Genomic DNA, 17,472 nt, shown 5'->3' with positions numbered 1-17,472 from the left:
GGTGCTGGGAGCTGTCAGTCCTCACAGCTGCCTGGGGCAGGCTCATATTTCAGTTCATGGCAAGTTTAATAGATTTTAACTCTCTCTGCTTCCAGCCACAAGAAGGGGGGTTGGGAGCATGGAGGCACATCTCCAACACCTTCTCTGAGGAGCTCAAACCTACCTAGGAGGATTATACTTATCCCAGCTTTACAGATGTGGAAACCAAGGCACAAAAAGGGGCAACTGTCACATAGTGAATTGGCTGCAGAGCAGGGAACAGAACCCAGGACTCTTAATCTCCCCCACTCCCTTACTCTAGCCACTAGACCCCAATGTCCTTCAAGAGGCAGGAATAGAACCAAGGAGTCCTGAACCCCAGCTCCACACAGTAGCCACTAGATATGCTCCCCTCCAAGGGTCAGGAATACAGCCAGGGAGTCCTGAGCCTCATATCCCTTGCTCTAACCACTCAATCACTCTTCCCTCCTGGAATCTGAAATAGAGTCCTGAATCCCTCCCTACTCTAACCACTAGGCCAGGGGTTCTCAACAAATTTTTTGCTGACCTCAGAGTGCAGCCACCAACTCTTGCTTGTGGCTGCACTGACGCTTTTTCCTAAAAGTATTTATTTTTCATAAATTAACAAAGTAATATGCACATATATATATCCAAATCATTGTAATTGATTTATGTAAGGTTTTGGGTTTTTTTTTTTTTCCAGACTCAATAATAAAAATAATGCACAGTTATCCCTATTCTTTACTGGACCTAACAGATTAGAAACACAAATAAGGTGCTTTGCATGTTCTTGTCTTTTTTTATTATTGTTTCTTTTGCTTTTTTGGTAAAAGTGGTTGTACAACAATTCTGAAGTAAATTTTAAAAAGCTTTGACATAATAGAAGTCCAAATAGTAATGAAAAGCAAATCTGGGTGGCTTGGGTCTGGGAGAGGAGGGGAGGCATGGCTGTGGCTGCAGCTGGCCCTGGGGCTCCTCCAGGTAGGTGGCGGGGCTCAGGCTGGCCCATAGCTCCTCTGGCTGGGGGTGGGGTGGGTGTGCTCCGGGCTTCAGCCAACCAGGGGCTCCTCCAGCCAGGCTGGGGGCGTGGTACTCAGGGTTTTTCCCTACGGGGAGCTTGTGGCTCCAACCGCAGGGGGGCCAGGGCTCCAGCTGCTGGGGGAGTCAGTGGCTAGCCTTCCCAAAGGGGTCTCCACCTGCTGTCCATGCAACTGCTGCTCACCTCCTCACCCCCCACCCACCTCTTGCATCCCTCCTCAGTCTCCCACCTGCTGCTTGCTTCCTCTCACCCACCGCTCGCCTCCTCACTCCCCTGCCACAGACACCCCCCTGCTGCCACGGGAACTCCTGCTCACCTCCTCACTCCCCCACTTGCAGCCAGACCCCCACATCTGCCTCCTTACCCTGCTGCTGGCTTGCCACATGCCTCCTTATTCCGTGGCCAGGCAGCGTCCCTCCTCATTCCCCCACCTGCCACTTCCCCCCCCCCCGCCACCGCTCACCTCCTCACTCCCCTGCCACAGACACCCCCATGAGAACCCCTGTGTTAGGATATAGATATTCAGAGCTGTGTGTAAAGGCCTATACTCTAAGAATTTAGGTGTATTCTTATCACTTAGCTAGTTATACAGGTATAAAAAAGAATCAAAATCACTGTCTGCTGGTGTAAGGGCCTTTTCTTACTGTGACAGTCTGAGGCCCTGTGCTTAGGCTAAGGCCTTTGGCTAAGCAGCAGAGACAGCCATAAGCTGGGAAGCGAACAGTCACATCCTCACATTCCAAACTAGTCACATTGAAATAAGGTGCTATTGGGCTGTTAGGAATATAATCCTGTCCTGAGAATGCCTATCGCCTCCAGAGAAAGGGAAGTGCCTAGAAAATGTAAAAGAAAACTTAGTTTGATAGAATCCTGTCTGGCAAGAACTCACTTATCAATAGCTGGGATGTGAAATCCTCACTTCTGTATTGTTTTGTCATTATAGTTTCCACTTTGCTATTGTTTGTTTGCATGGTCTCTGCTTCTGTGATTGTTTCTGTCTGCTGTATAATTAATTTTGCTGGGTGTAAACTAATTAAGGTGGTGGGATATAATTGGTTACATAATCATGTTACAATATGTTAGGATTGGTTAGTTAAATTTCAGGAAAATGATTGGTTAAGGTATAGCTAAGCAGAACTCAAGTTTTACTATATAGTCTGCAGTCAATCAGGAAGTGTGTGGGTGGGGAAAATGGGAACAGGGGTGGGGAAATTGGAATAATGTTTTGCTAAGGGGGGAAATGGGAACAGGGACACAGGCAAAGCTCTGTGGTGTCAGAGCTGGGAAGGGGGACACTAAGGAAGGAAACTGGAATCATGCTTGCTGGAAGTTCACCCCAATAAACATCAAATTGTTTGCACCTTTGGACTTTGGGTATTGTTGCTCTCTGTTCATGCGAGAAGGACCAGGGAAGTGAGTGGGTGAAGGAATAAGCCCCCTAACATCCTGCTCGCTGGTGGCTCACTACGCTCTCTAATGAACTCACACAGGAAAATGACAAAAGACAAAAACATCACATCAGTTGTGGGTGAACACTTTTCAAAAAGCGATCACTCCATGTCTGAACTATCAGTCCTCATCCTGCACAACACTTTCAAAAGTTGAGCCTCGGACCTTAAATTGATAACTTTTCTAGACACTAAAAATCATGGACTGAATAGAGACACTGGATTTAAGGCTTATTACAACAATCTAAAACCCACTAAGAACTCCTCCAAGCTGCTTCCCCCTTCCTTTCCACCTTATGATTGGAGTGCTGTTAACAGGCCCCTTCACCTTGAAGGGATTGTTTGGCATAAGTAGTTAACTCATATTTTGAGGGACTGTTCCACCTTGCATTGAGCTTTGACATTTAAAGTTTCCCAGACCTGAACAAGAACTCTGTGTACCTCAAAAGCTTATCTCCCTCACCAACAGACACTGATCCAATAAATGATATTACCTCATCCAGCTTGTCTGGCTAAAGGAACCCTTTAAACTCCTGAGGTTGAGCTAATTAGACACAGCTGATCTGGCTTCCAAGTGAGTCAGCAAAGAGGCTCTTCATCTCTGTGCGGGGTCCTAGCACCTGACACCCTGATTTGCTCCTACAAGATGCTTAATTTATGCCAGCTCTTTTCATCACCGTTGCATTTGGCTCCAAATCTTCAAAATAAAGGACAGCTATTAACCTTATTGCCTGCTTCTAGATTGCCAATCTAGCCTGAGAGAGTATGGCTCTGTCCTGAGGCCTTGATAGCACCATCCATCCTAAACAATCCCCTAAGATAGGTCCTGCATGCATTGTGAGGCCATTAACACATGATACCATTATTGCAAAAAGCTCTCGTAACACAACAGCTCACTGCAGTGTTCCAGATGGTTACCATACACTGTTGGAGTATTTCTCATAAGGGAGAAAGAGCAAAGCAAGCTTGTATATCTGATCACAGCTCCTTCCTCCAGGGCTGTGTATGTCCCACCTGTGGTAGGGGCCATCCTGCATCAGGTAGGACCTGTGAATGAGAGGCACTGGCACCCAGGCAGATAACCCAGCACATTGTGTTCTGGACTGTAGTTGACAATGGTTCTCTGTTCCCCATCTGACTATACCACCCTGACTCCTGGCTATGGTACTGAGGTGTACCTGCCACTTGCTGTCCCAGAGAGTCTGTCTAGTTAGCCTGGGGGTGGAGTAGCCTCTTGGAATGCTACAGCTAGCAGCATCTGTCTTGGCTTACTCCAGCGCCCAGATCACAGCATGCATGTAGAGACTGCGTTTGTCCTTGCAGATTCCCACCAAAGGCCAAGCACCTTCCCCGAAGGAGGATCTTTGGAGGACAAGCTTAGTTGCCCTGAGGAGCTGGCACTCCCTGGAAGGCTGTTCAGAGTCCTACCCCTAATACCTCCATGTGACTCTGGTTGCATTTGCACGCCTGAGCGACATGCATACCTGCAGCTCCAGTGCAGGGCATGACCTGGGCCATGATCCAGACAGAGTTCAGATCCCTTCTTGATGTCCCCCGCAGCCAGTCCTGGCAGGCACCTGCTCCCTGCATTAGCTAAGGGAATGAGCACTGGTCTGTAGGATTGTTACGCCCCCTGTCAGAGATATGGGGAAACCAGCCCTTTGCCCTGCAGCCCAGTCCAGACGTTTTCTTCTGCTGCCAAAGTGACTTCTAGAAGGTCTCTGATAAATGAGCGTGCAGGGTTCAAGGGAGAATCTTGTAACACAAGGAGTCCTGTCACAGCTGGCTATGCTGCTGGGAGGCATGGCATGCGTGCGTGACTGTCCTCTAGCAGGGTAGGCCAGAATTGCTTTTGTATATCAATTCTGCAAAGCTGGATCTCTAGCTCACTGGGGAAAGGCCTGCATCCTGGGGACCATGCCACTGCCTCTGGTAATGATGCTATTGGCTCGGTTCTTCAGAGAGTCGCTGGGAAGATTAGCCGATACAGGCAGTGCTATAGAATCATCATTATCCTGGTTTCAGAGTAACAGCCGTGTTAGTCTGTATTCGCAAAAAGAAAAGGAGTACTTGTGGCACCTTAGAGACTAACCGATTTATTTGAGCATGAGCTTTCGTGAGCTACAGCTCACTTCATCGGATGCATACCGTGGAAACTGCAGCAGACTTGGCATAGAACGACGGCCATAGTCATCAATTGTTTGCCAGCCACCAGCATTGGCATACTATGGAGTAAGCACCAAGTGGCAGGGCCCTGCTTTACATGGGACGCAAGTGGCGAGGCATTTTTGCAGAGAACTGGGCTCCTTCGGTGCCCGAAGATGTCAGTCTCTGAGTGGGGGGGGCACTGGCACCCAGTGCTAGGCTTCCCTGACCCCTGCCAGCCCTCTCCTGCCCTGGAAGCGAGACTGGGACATTCCTCTGTGATACCACCCTAGGTGCTGTAAGGCACACGCTGGCACCATCTCACTTCCATAACCTCCAGTGTCAACCTCACACCAGCTGGACCAGAAGTGTCGGTCATTGGCTAACTATGGATTCTGAGCCCAATTCTTCCCTGGCACAAGTCTAGCTACATCCACTGGTTTACCCCAAGGGCAAATTTTGCCCATTGCAGTTACTATAAAAACTTGGAAGAAAGAGCTGCACATGTGTGTAGGGAAAGGGAAATCAGTGTGATTGCACCTAAGCCTCATGGGTTTGGCTTAGGGCCCATGGGTGCCTCTCCTTGTCCCCACTATAAGTAAGAAGTAAGTAAGTATAAGAAACTATAAGTAACAGAAGAAAGTGAAGTGAAATTTTCTCACAGTCCACATGTTCTAATCCACCTCCTCAGTCCCATCAGGGTGCTGGGAACAGGGCAGGGTTGGGAGGCTCCCGGTGGGGAGTGAACAGGCTCTGCAGAGCTTCTTTAGGGCCTGGGTGCTGCCCAGAAAGCCCCAATGCCCCACTTATTCTTCTGGGCAGGGGGTTGAGTGGAGCTTTTATGGAGAGCATTTATTATGTGTACTGCAGTAGTGCCCAGTCACGGACCAGGAATCTGTTGTGCTAGGCGCTGTACAAACACAGAACAAAAAGGCAGTCCCTGCCCCCAAGAGTGTACCATAAAACTTCAGCTAATTACAGGGCAGCTGGAAGGAAAGCATTTAACAGGGCTGGCATGGCAGATCATCTCCATGTAAAGGCCCAAGGGGAACTGGGTTTCAGGGGGGGGAAACTGTTCATTCCATTCACTGCCCTTTTCATTTCTGCTTCATTTTGCAGGGCTGGACTTGCGTAATTAGAAGTGGCAACTGCTTTTCACACTGATGAGTGTGAGTCACAGGGGCCTGTGCCATTATATGCATTGGTCCTGAGTCTGTGTGCTAGTCTGTAGTGCTGTGTGTGATGGGAGCTAGGCTGAAGAAAGCCATTTGGGCAATTATGGTTGGATTTATCAGGGATCAACCTTGTCCTACAGAACTTCTTGACATTTCAGTCCTGGGTTCCCCCCACCACCACAGCTGGGCTGCTGCTCCTCTGTCCTGACCTCAAATACCTCATTATTCTAGTCCTGGGCTCCCCATGCTGCCATCCCACCTCCTGCACTGAAACCCAACACACTCATTTCAAATGTGCCCCAATCCACATTTGAACCCAGCGACCCTGAAGTGGAAGGCATGACGCACTAGGTCATCTCAGCTCATCTCCAGGGCTTTGAACAAAAACATCTTTGGCCAGACACTTTACAGAGGTTTTCAGTTCAGAGCCTGATTGAATAACAGCATCCTCTGAAAACCACCCTGAGATGCTCTCTACCCCTACAAAGATCATTAGATCCGTGCGAAAGGCCAGAGAGACAAAGGCACTAGCTCCCTCCCTAGACCCTACAAATACTACTATTCTGGAACGCATGGATCATAACAGCTTCATTTACTGACCCCCTCTCTTTCCACCCTGCCTCCCCCTTCCTCACCAGCTGTTTAAGCACGGAGCTCCCATTATGGGAGCATGGGGCACAAGGTAATGTCTTTTCCACTGGTCTGATAGTCTCACCTTGCTGCACTGCTCAGCATTCCCACCTTATCAGCCTGCAGATCAGTGCTTTGCCACCAGAGTCCAGTCAGAGCCTGCATGCTCCAATGACTCCTCTGCACACATGCTCCCACTCTCACCTAAAAAGCCCCTATGGGGAGACTGTTCCTTTAGCAGCCACTTTCAGGCTTCTAGCCCTGGGAACAGTGCTGCTGGAGCGGCTGAAACAGGAGCAGCATTGTTAAGTGCCACAGAGCTTGAACTGTCCCAAAGAGGAGAGGTTGTGCAGTGCCACACCTGGGAGGGGGTACTGAGGAGTGGGGGTTGACCAGACAGCCTCTTGGAATCCATGGGCCTGATCAGAATCCCCCTCTCCAGGTAGTCATTCTGTCACTGGCTAGGAGTTCACCGCTATTATCAGCTGCTGTCGGCCAGCAGCATGGGAGTTCCTAAATATCTTCTTCCCTGACAGCAGCCTCCCACCTCTCCCAGACCTAGCTGGCCACATCTGTTGGGACAGCTCCATCTCTGGAGGGGACACTTGTCATGGGACCCTCCCACCGCTCTACACATGTGTAAAGTTCTCTGCAGTGACTCAAGAGCATGAGTACCAAATCCCAAATTGGTTGTGAGTTCTATTCTTAGATTTCACCAACCACTTATCAAGTGTAAACTCCTCAGGTTCTATAACAGCCTAAATAGAGACTCACAGACAGTCCCCTTGGATACTCTGATCAGTCTCATCACCCAGGTAAACCTGGCTTTGTGATAAATGGCCCCTTACACCAAAAATCACAGCAATATTCAGGTTACTCCCAGTCTCAAAGGACCAGTCACTTACCCCAGGTCAATTGCTCCTTAACTCTTACACCAAAGACAACGCTTCTAGCAAATCCTATAATAAACTAGCTAAAGATTTAACAACTAGGAAAAGGAAATATGAGAGTTAATTACAAGGTTAAAGCAGTTAAACATATATACACACAAATGAATTCCAATCTTAAGTTTTGAAAAGTAATAGAAGCTTCTATGATAAGCAAGCTCTATACGTCCTTTGGCTAACCCAGGCTAAGCACTGGGGATCTTTTGCATATGCCTAGTAATCCTGGCCCCTCAGAGCGCAAGCAGCATAAAGATACCATTCCTCCTTGCTAGGAGTTTTTATTCCCTTCCCCAGCTCTGCTTGGAGCCACAAGATGGGAGGAAATCACTTGCAAGACTGCTCTTCATGGTTTGGGGAGAGTAAACAATGAAGTCTTTTGTTCTCTTTAACATTCCACACTACTCCATCTGGGGTCTTGACCTTTCCTGTTGGGCAGGATGTAACACCTTCTGTTGGAGATCAGCAGTTCACACTAGTTAATGTCTCTCCCCTGTCTGGTGATTTACATAGTCAAAGACTTACAATGCAAACACTCAAATATTACCTTACAATATGGGATACAGATGCTATAAGTGAGATTAATGCAGGCAGCAACTCACAAGCATTCAATAAAGTCTAAACACTACACACATTCTTATCATTCTAATTCCTATTTTTACAATATTAACACCCAGGTGAGCCAGACTGACTCCAGCCGTGTATTTGTCAGGGTTCTCTTGAGGCATGGGGACCTTGGCATGAGCTGGCACCTGGTCTGCCAGTGTCACAATACTGTATTAGGCTTTTTATGGCAGCATAGCAGCTAGGGTTGGGGAGGTTACTGAGGTGGTAATAAGGTGCTAAAAGGTGTGGGTTCCTGCTGCAGAATATCACCATGCTCTCTGCTCAGGGCTGAGCCATTGCCCTAGAGGTCTTAGCACACATTCCTCTGTGACCGCCTAGGGATAAATCAATCCACCACGAGGCAGTTTGCTGACCACTGGGAGGACAGTAATCCCTTGAGGGGAAAAATCTGGTATTTATTTATGATTCCAGGGCAGGAGGGAAGGGCTCAGACAGTTCATAGATACTAAGGTCAGAAGGGACCATTATGATCATCTAGTCCGACCTCCTGCACAACGCAGGACACAGAATCTCACCCACCCACTCCTGCGAAAAACCTCTCACCTATGTCTGAGCTATTGAAGTCCTCAAATCGTGGTTTAAAGACTTCAAGGAGCAGAGAATCCTCCAGCAAGTGACCCGTGCCCCATGTTACAGAGGAAGGCAAAAAACCTCCAGGGCCTCTTCCAATCTGCCCTGGAGGAAAATTTCTTCCTGACCCCACATATGGCGATCAGCTAAACCCTGAGCATATGGGCAAGATTCACCAGCCAGATACCCAGGAAAGAATTTTCTGTAGTAACTCAGATCCCACCCCATCTAACATCCCATCACAGGCCATTGGGCCTATTTACCATGAATATTTAAAGATCAAATAATTATCAAAATCATGTTATCCCATCATACCATCTCCTCCATAAACTTATCGAGTTTAATCTTGAAGCCAGATAGGTCTTTTGCCCTCACTGATTCCCTTGGAAGGCTATTTCAAAAGTTCACTCCTCTGATGGTTAGAAACCTTTGTCTAATTTCAAGTCTAAACTTCCCAATGGCCAGCTGAAGGACTCCTCAAGTCAGAATTTGCCATAGATCTAATGGGGAAATCAGCTGGGTGACTCTGGCAGACATTGGTCCATGGCACGGCCCTACCACACAGTTTGGAAATATTGGTCATTTCTGCTCAGGAGAAACAGGACAGGAATGGCAGAGGGTGCTGCAGGTCAGGCCCGAGGTTCACTGGCAGAGCTGAGTAGGGAGGTGTCTGCACCATGCCTGGCCACAGCTGGATCTCTCAGTGCCTCGCTTTTATGAGCATTAAGTATTTTAAAAAGAAGACAGAACCCCTCCCCGTTTGCCTGGATTCAGTGGGTAGAATCCCCAAGGAGGCAGGGGAGGAAAGAGGCTCTTTGGTTGGCGGTGAGCTGTCTCAGCTCATCCCCTTGCAGTGAATTGCAGGAGGGTGCTGCACTGACACAGAGCGTACCTTCTGGGGTCAATGTGGCAGCAGGCTGCTCGTGTTCAGAGGGGATGTGGCGAGCCACGTCCTGATGCACCTTGCAGACAGGTGTCAGTGAGCTGGGAGGGCACGGCCCTGCAGGGCTGCAGGCTCCGGAGAACAAGGCCTGTCTTTTGTTTACCATGTTTGGGGTGAATTTGCTGCTCATGCAAGTGACTGGAACTTCCTGCACCAGCCAACAATGGAGACCAGGTTGGGGCCTTGCAAAGCACTTTGGAACGTGAGAACTGGAAACACAATGTCCTAGCAGATGCCTGATGCACCTGGGGGATCCCTGCCCAGGCAGCTGCAGCCTTGGTCCCAGGGGAAGCCGGGGCATCTTTGCCTAAGCAGCCACATCCATGTCCCCAAAGCACATCCCTGCCCTGGCAGTCCTGTCCCCAAGGCAGCCAGAGGCATCCCTGTTCAGGCAGCCCTGGCCCTGAATCAGCTAGAGGCATCCCCGGCCCTTGAGTGAGCCAGGGGCAGCCCTGGCTCAGGGTGCTGGTGGCATTCCTGCCTGTGCAGCCCTTGCCCTGTTTAGTTCTCATTTCTACTTTAATTAACTTCTGATAGCTCCCTGGGATCTGCTGGAATGAGGAGAATGAGGTAAATGCAGCCAAGATCTGAATCTTCTCTGAGCAAGAACACAAGGGCAGATGAGGAAGAAGATAGGGTCGGCATGGGCAGTGGAGCAAATCCTTCCTAGGCATAACTCCAGAGACTTCATTGGATTTACACCAGGGATTAATTTGGCCCAGTGTGTTTTAGTAAGACGTGAGTGGAGGCCGCTCAAATCCCTTCACAGGAAGATGGTGCTGAATGACCCCTTGTGGGAATTCCCCTTCCCAGAACCTGATTGTTGCATCTGCCTGGCTCTGGGGGCCAGGGTGTGAACAGGGTGTCAGTGAACCAGGGATGTAGTAACACAATCTTCACCCGGTCAGGAGAGGGCAATCTCTGGAATCGTAGTGCCAAGGCAGTTTAGTTAACCCCTGCACTCACCCAATGCCCCAGTTCTCTTCCTGGAGCTCAGTCACACTCACAAGGGATGGGGTTGATTACTTATTTCCTGCCTTTGAAAACATCCAAGACCCTCTTGTTCATCCTGACCCCACACTCCAAAGCCTGAATGAGCACAGGAGAAAACCCAGCAGCACCCACTAGAACTGGCCTTTGGGCATCAAGACATGGGACCAAATGTGGCCATGATATAGGTGGGCACAGCTCCATTCAGTCCAGTACAGCGGGGGTGAATGCTGAATGCTCTCTGTGAGCAGGAGTTAGTATCCCCTCATGCACTCATCTGGTGTCAGGAGCCACCTATGATTATTATTTACTACCAAAAGTGTCACAAGGTGCATCCTACTATGGATCAAAGGAATGATCCCTACACATGAATTTGATGACCTGATGCTATCAGGAGGATGTGGGGAGGGGTGATGAGAGCATGGAGTGGTGGGAGAAGAAGTAGGAGGTGACCCCACGGATGTTATTCAATTGCTGAGTGAGCGATGATTTGATCTTTGCCCTGCCTTCAAAGGTGGCTCATTTCCTGTCGGTTCTGCATAACCCAAGGTCAGTGCTTAATTGTAATGAAAGAGGTGCCGGGGCTCAAGCAATTTTTTTACATTCATAACTGATGCAGCAGGTGCCGGGGGGCTATGAAGTGCCACGCCTAGAGGTGGCAGGGCTCAGCCCTGGCACAAATTAAGCCCTGCACATGGATCTTGAGGAGCACCTGTAAAGAGGAAAGGGCAGCATCCTTGCAGACTAGCACGGAAAGGGTGAGCGTCTCATAGGGGGCAGCATGAAAGAGGCATAGACAAAGTTGTGGGAGAAGCAGACGAGCAGGCAGTCCCATCTGGCATCACTGGCAGAGCAGGTGCCTCGCCAAGGGCCAGCTCCATCTCCTTGTGAAGTCAATGGGAGTCTTTCAACTGGTTTCTTTGGGAGTTGGCTCAGGCTGTAAAATTCACGCACAGTTAAGCTGGGAGGGCCAGGTGAGGACAAACAGCTTGAACTTGGAGAAGGGGGATTCAAAGAGGGAGGGATGTGGTCAGGTGAGTGGCCAAGGGAGATGATCATGATGGCTGTGCTTTGTGCGGACCGAAGGAGGGGCAATGTCAGTGAGGGAAGCTAGGCAGGAGACATTAAAGCGATCAACATGAGAGGAGTAAAGAGGCTTCAGTGACGCACTCCAGCGGGACAACTCTGCTGGAGCAGCCCTTGCTCTGGAGGCCATATTAGCAGCTGTGGACTCTGGCAATCAATCCAGGGAGTTTGCAAACAGCATCTTTCAAGGAGACATCCATGAGAAACTGTGCTGGGCTCAGCTTGTTTTTTGTCCTCAAGCAATCCCTGATAAGGCAGGTCTTGGTCACACCTCGCTAAGTGCCCTTCTTGAGCTGCTGGGACAGGATCGGCCTGGAGGGAAGCCTGCTAAATGCACAGAGGGCACTCTTGCTAGACAGGAACCATCTGGTGTTCCCATGGGCGAGTGGCAGTTGGTACAGGGAGGGATTCTGCTACCCGCTGTGGGGGTGAGGCTTTATTAAGAGAAAGTAAGTGCTGGCCTTTGAGAGGCCAAACACAACATCCCACTGAAGACCAAACAGTGGAAGGAGGGGTGGTGGAGCCCACAGCTGCTAAGAGCAGAAGGGGCTATACCATGGCCAGCCAATGACACTCAGTCTTGGCTCAGCTGAGAGCCTGGGAAGATTCACTGAAAGCTCAGGTTTGAATACAAGTCACCCTCACCGGACTTGGTTTATTTCAGAGATTCTGCTTTAGCCCAAACTGACACCCATGCAGCAGAAAACACAAGACACTCAATCCTCCCCCCAGAAGTACAAATCAAACGGGACAGCTCCTAGGTTCCCCAGGGCTCACTGGCCTGGCTTCTGGCCAGCCCACCCCCCTGCCCCGTCTTCCCTAGGAAAAGAAGCCATTGCTGACAACAGATGGCACAGTTGCTATGGTGATAAACACGGTTCAACTGCAACTTTAGCCATGGACAAAGCGTTTCAGCTGTACCTGTTAGTGGCCTCTCTGCAGCTAGCAATGGGTCACATTCCTGAGTGCAACACCCCCTTCTTTTAAAGTGCTCAGCTGCGTCTAACTAGCTTCCAGCTGCAAGCCTGGTTCATCCCCAGGACACCACTCCATGGTGGACAGTCAGTCGTGGGCAGCCTACTGGGCACACCCATTCCACCAAAAAGATATCATGGGGCTGGGGGGACCTCCTTCGGCCTCCAGCCCATCAAAATGGCTGAATATGGGTGGGGTGAAGGGCCCGACAGCCAATACCCTCCAATGACAAGGCTGTTCAAGGGTCTGGTGCGGGGGTGAGGAGGCATTCGGAGGCATCCATTCGTTCTGCCACGTTACTTTATTATTTGACCGTTCGATGGAAGGGGGATTGTGAATCAATGTATCAGCACACTGAACAAGATCCAAATTCGGGAATCATCTCACCCCTCATTATTACCGCCTCATTTTTCAGAGTAGGACACTGAGGTACAGAAAGGTGAAGTGTTTTGCCCCAAATACAGACAGTGGGCCTGGCTCTCCATTGCCCTGCACCTTGTACAGTCATTTCTGCCAGTGCAAATCAGACAGCAGCCATTCGGACCTGATCGCATGGATCAGATCACTCCTCTCTGGCTGAACTCAGAAAGCCCTGAATACCCAGTTCCATGCTATGTAATATCTGATATATTCCATGGTCTAATAGCAGATGTCATATCACAGGAGGGATGAGCTTCTCTAGAGAGCCACTTTGCTACATGCAGAAGGCTAATTGAGATCGGGTGTCCCTGAGTTACTTCTGGCTGGTAGTTTCTTCTTAGCCCCTGACTGGACCAGCTCCTGGTTCTGGGCCATTAAAAGCACCTGCTTCCATAGACAATAAAACTGATTGGGCAGTTTACTGCACACTTATCTCTGTTGCTCTATAAATACAACTGGTTGCTGAGGACACCGGTTTAAACTGGGGTGTGCAAGCTCTGGAGAGAAGCATGGCATAGACATGCAGGTGGCTCCAGTCTGCACCTCCTCCTCGACACACCTCCCAGCCCCTCTGTGTTTCTCCACTGAGAAGAACCATCAGTACCTGGACTGAACCTAAATCTTACTCTCCAGATCGAGGCAGGCAGGGTCTCACGTGGGATGCCGGGGGGAGGAGCAATGGAGCTAGATGGCGCAGCATACAGTGGGGAGTGGAGTCAGGGGAGGGAGGGTGGACTACAGTGGAGGAAGCGGGAGGGCAGCTGTGATCAGGCCACAGTGTATAGATATTACACTGGACTATTCTACCCTCTCTGGTTCCCCTTCACCCTCATTTCCCATCCTTTACATTCCATTCTTGGCCTCATTCCTCCCACCCCCATATCTCAGCCCTTCCAGCTCCTTCCCTCCGTGAGTCCATTCATTTGTACCCCTCCCCCGGAGACCCCCCCCCGCAATTTCTCCAGTATACTGTTTCTTCTGGCTGCATTCATCCTCCTCACTAATTATCCCATTTACCCTGGCTCTGTTCAGCTAATATGATGCCTCCTCAAGCTCTGTTCCTCCTTCCTCCACTGCAGTCCACGCTCCCTCCCCTGACTCCACTTCCCACTGTACATTGTCCCCTCCAGCTCAATTCCCCCTCCCTACCAGCATCCCATGCACTTGGACTCAGCACCCCCATTCAGGTCCCATTTCCTTAGAGCTGCCTGGGGTCAGCACTGTCAGACACTATCCCAGGAGACCTGGCCATCCATCAGATATCTGAGGGTGAGCTCTAGGAAGTGGCTGCTCTCCCCACCATGCTAACCCCAACAGGTTACCCCCCACTAGACCCAATTCCTCCCCCTTGGCAGGATCTTTAGAGTAGTTGAGCAGGGCTTCTTTATTCCCAGCCCCTTTCCCTCCTCAACATGTGTCAGTGGAGATGGAGTAGTAGATTATTTCCCAGCCTTGTTCATTAACAACACAGGAGCCAGGCCTCCACATGAAACTGTGAGGACTGGAGTGATGGAAAAAGTCACCTCTATGCACAAGACCCAAGGTCTGATTTTTGGGTGTGTAGTGACCTCTAGTGGGGAACATGTGTATGTTTAAAGTAGCCATGTAAGGTGAAAGGCAAAGGGCGTATAAGGAGAGAAAACGACAAAGCAGCGATAGGGGTGCAAGAGTGGGAAGAAAACCGCGTAGTGAGAAAAACAGTAAAATCACAGACAATACAGAGCAATCCAGAATTTGCTGGTGCCTCTCTCTAGAAAGTCAAATATCTAGCAACTGGGAGAGGGGACTGTGGCTCTTGGGTTCTCATGCCTGTATAGGCGGTTATGATCCCCAAATCTTAGCAGCAAACTGTAGGGCTAAAATAAATTCTGCTACTGAGACCATAAGAACCATGGGAGAGTGAGGGAACATGCCTGGACCAGCAGGTGGTTCTACAGGTCTAGAGGAAGTACAGGGGGAGAAAAGTGGAGGGCCTGGAACTGGATTAGCAGAGGGTTCTGCAGGTCAGGACTGGATTAGTAGAAAAGTCAGTACAAATACCAAAGAACTTGATTCAAACAGCCCAGCAGATTCAAGGAATACACACTTAGCATTGCTAGAAAATAGCTCAGCACACCTCAAAATGCTTGATCGTTCAGACAGTCATGGGCAGAAGAACAAAGCAAAAAAAAAAAGGGCCAACATCTAAGAAGCTTCCTGAGCCAAGGACAATTAACCCTGAAGTAGTTACAAAAAAGCTATATGCCAAGAAACTAGAGTAGCAGAAACATCATGACATGAATGCCAAGCCTCCATCCCTGCTAGGGGAGAATGTTAGATTCTAAACAGAAAGCTGCTGGCAATCTTCTGCCAAAGTAAGAGCTACACCATCCAAACCAAAGTCATTCATCATAGTTACCCTGAGAGCCATGCCTCTAGAACAGAAGCATCTAAACAAAACCAAGGAGAAAGCTAGTGCTCTGTTGAGGAAATCCAGAATCCTGCTGACAGAAGTAACATACATCCACCCCAGCCACTGACCAGGAATAACATACGGCACAGCAAACACACATTGCAGGTGATGGATCCACCTCAGCAGCCAAACAGAGCCCTGCTGAAGGAACTGTTCTGAGAACAAATGACCATGAGATCACAAAACCATGGAGAATAAGAATTGGTGGCTACTGACAGATGTCCACTAAGAGGCAGCATAATCCTCGCCCCCCCACACCCTCATTGGGAGTTCAGGTTATCTCCATTTTTCATCTCATTGTACTAGTCTGTGGTTATTGTTTCTGGCTGTTATGTTTTGTTTGCTTTTGATTTTTAAAAAAATTGAAAGACCTCCGCCATGACGCCGGAGTGTTAGTCTTTGAAACCCTAACCCACTTCACATGAACTGCATCACTGCTGATCCCAAGTGTCCAAAAGTCAGGAGTCAGGCCCCAAAATCATAAAATAATTTTAAAAAACACAAGATTTCAAAAATATTAAATGCAGGATTCTTTTAATTTGCCTCCTGGAGTCTGAGCTTTTAGGGGTCACATTTTCAAGCTTTTCTCCACCAAATATTGCAAGATTTGAGATAAAAATCATGAAGGTTGGCAACACTTCCAGGGTTACCAATTTTGGCTGGATGTATTGCTCGGGGATTCATCATGACATAATATTTAAATAAAGATTCATCTTTAATTCCTGGTGACTCCATGACAATCCTAGAGGGTTGGCAACCCTTCAACCAGTTCAGGGGACTCATCCTCAAATGTGACTAGGGTTGCCAACCTTCCTGGCTTCATCGGGAGTCTCCCGGAATCAGGCTCCCGGAGGCTACTGAAGCCAAAACAGGAGATTTTAGGCACTAAAAGTCCGGCAGTGCAGCTGGGCTAAGGCAGGCTTCCTGACTCCACACCTGCTCCCAGAAGCAACTGGCATGTCTCTGTGGCCCCTGGGGGGCAGAGGGTCTCCGCATGCTGCCCCAGCCCTGAGCACTGACTCCACAGCTCCTATTGGCTGAGAACAGCAACCAATGTGAGCTGCGGAGGCGGTTCCTGCAGGCAGGGGCACTGCAGAGCCCACTTGCCACACCCCTTAGGTGCCGCAGGGCCGTGCCAGCCGCTTCCGGGAGCCTTCCTTAGCCCTGCTGCACGACCAACAGGGAGCTGCCCAAGGTAAGTGCTGCTCAGCCAGAGCCTGCACCCCTCACCTGCTCCTGCGCCCAAGCTCCCTCCCATAGCCTGCACCCCTCACCCTCTCCCACATCCCAACCCCTTACCCCAGCTCAGAACCCCACAGCCAAATTCCCTCCCAGAGCCCGCACCCCTGACCCCCTCCTGTACCCAAACTCCCTCCCAGAACCCACACCCTCTCCCATACCCCAACCCCAGCCCAGAGCCCACACCCAAACTCTCTCCCAGAGCCCACCCCCCAACCCCTTGGCCCAGCCCAGAGCCTCCACCCAAACTCCCTCCCAGAGCCCACAACCCCTCTCGCACCCAAACTCCCTCTTAGAGCCCACAACCCCTCCCACACTCCAACCTAGGGTTGCCAGGTGTCCAATTTTCAATCGAACACCCGGTCAAAAAGGGACCCTCTGCCCAGCCATTACCAGCCCAGTGAAAATGAGCGAGTGCAGAGGGAGGGGGAACGGAGCAAGCCTCAGAGAAGGAGTGGGGCAAGGGTGTTTGGGCTTGTGGAGTTAAACAATTGGCAGTCCTGAATGTGGGGTCACGGAGGGGCGCTGTCAGCCTTCCCCAGGGGGCTGGGCAGCAGGAGCCCTGACCCAAGGGGCTGTTTCACTGGAGAGCAAGGAAGCCTCTGACGCTCCAGTGATGGATACCACCATAGTGACATCACAATGAAACCAGCGTTTCAGAGACCAATGAGCGGGTGGCAGCATCCTTGCTGCGATGGCAGCTAGGGTGTGAAGGGGGAGGGCAGACACCACGTGGTCGCCCGGCCAGGCAGCAGTGACGCCCTAGAGAGGGCATAGAAGACCCTAGCA

Source organism: Eretmochelys imbricata, chromosome 10, assembly GCF_965152235.1.
Source record: "Eretmochelys imbricata isolate rEreImb1 chromosome 10, rEreImb1.hap1, whole genome shotgun sequence".
Taxonomy (NCBI): domain Eukaryota; kingdom Metazoa; phylum Chordata; order Testudines; family Cheloniidae; genus Eretmochelys; species Eretmochelys imbricata.
This window is presented reverse-complemented; position numbering follows the sequence as displayed.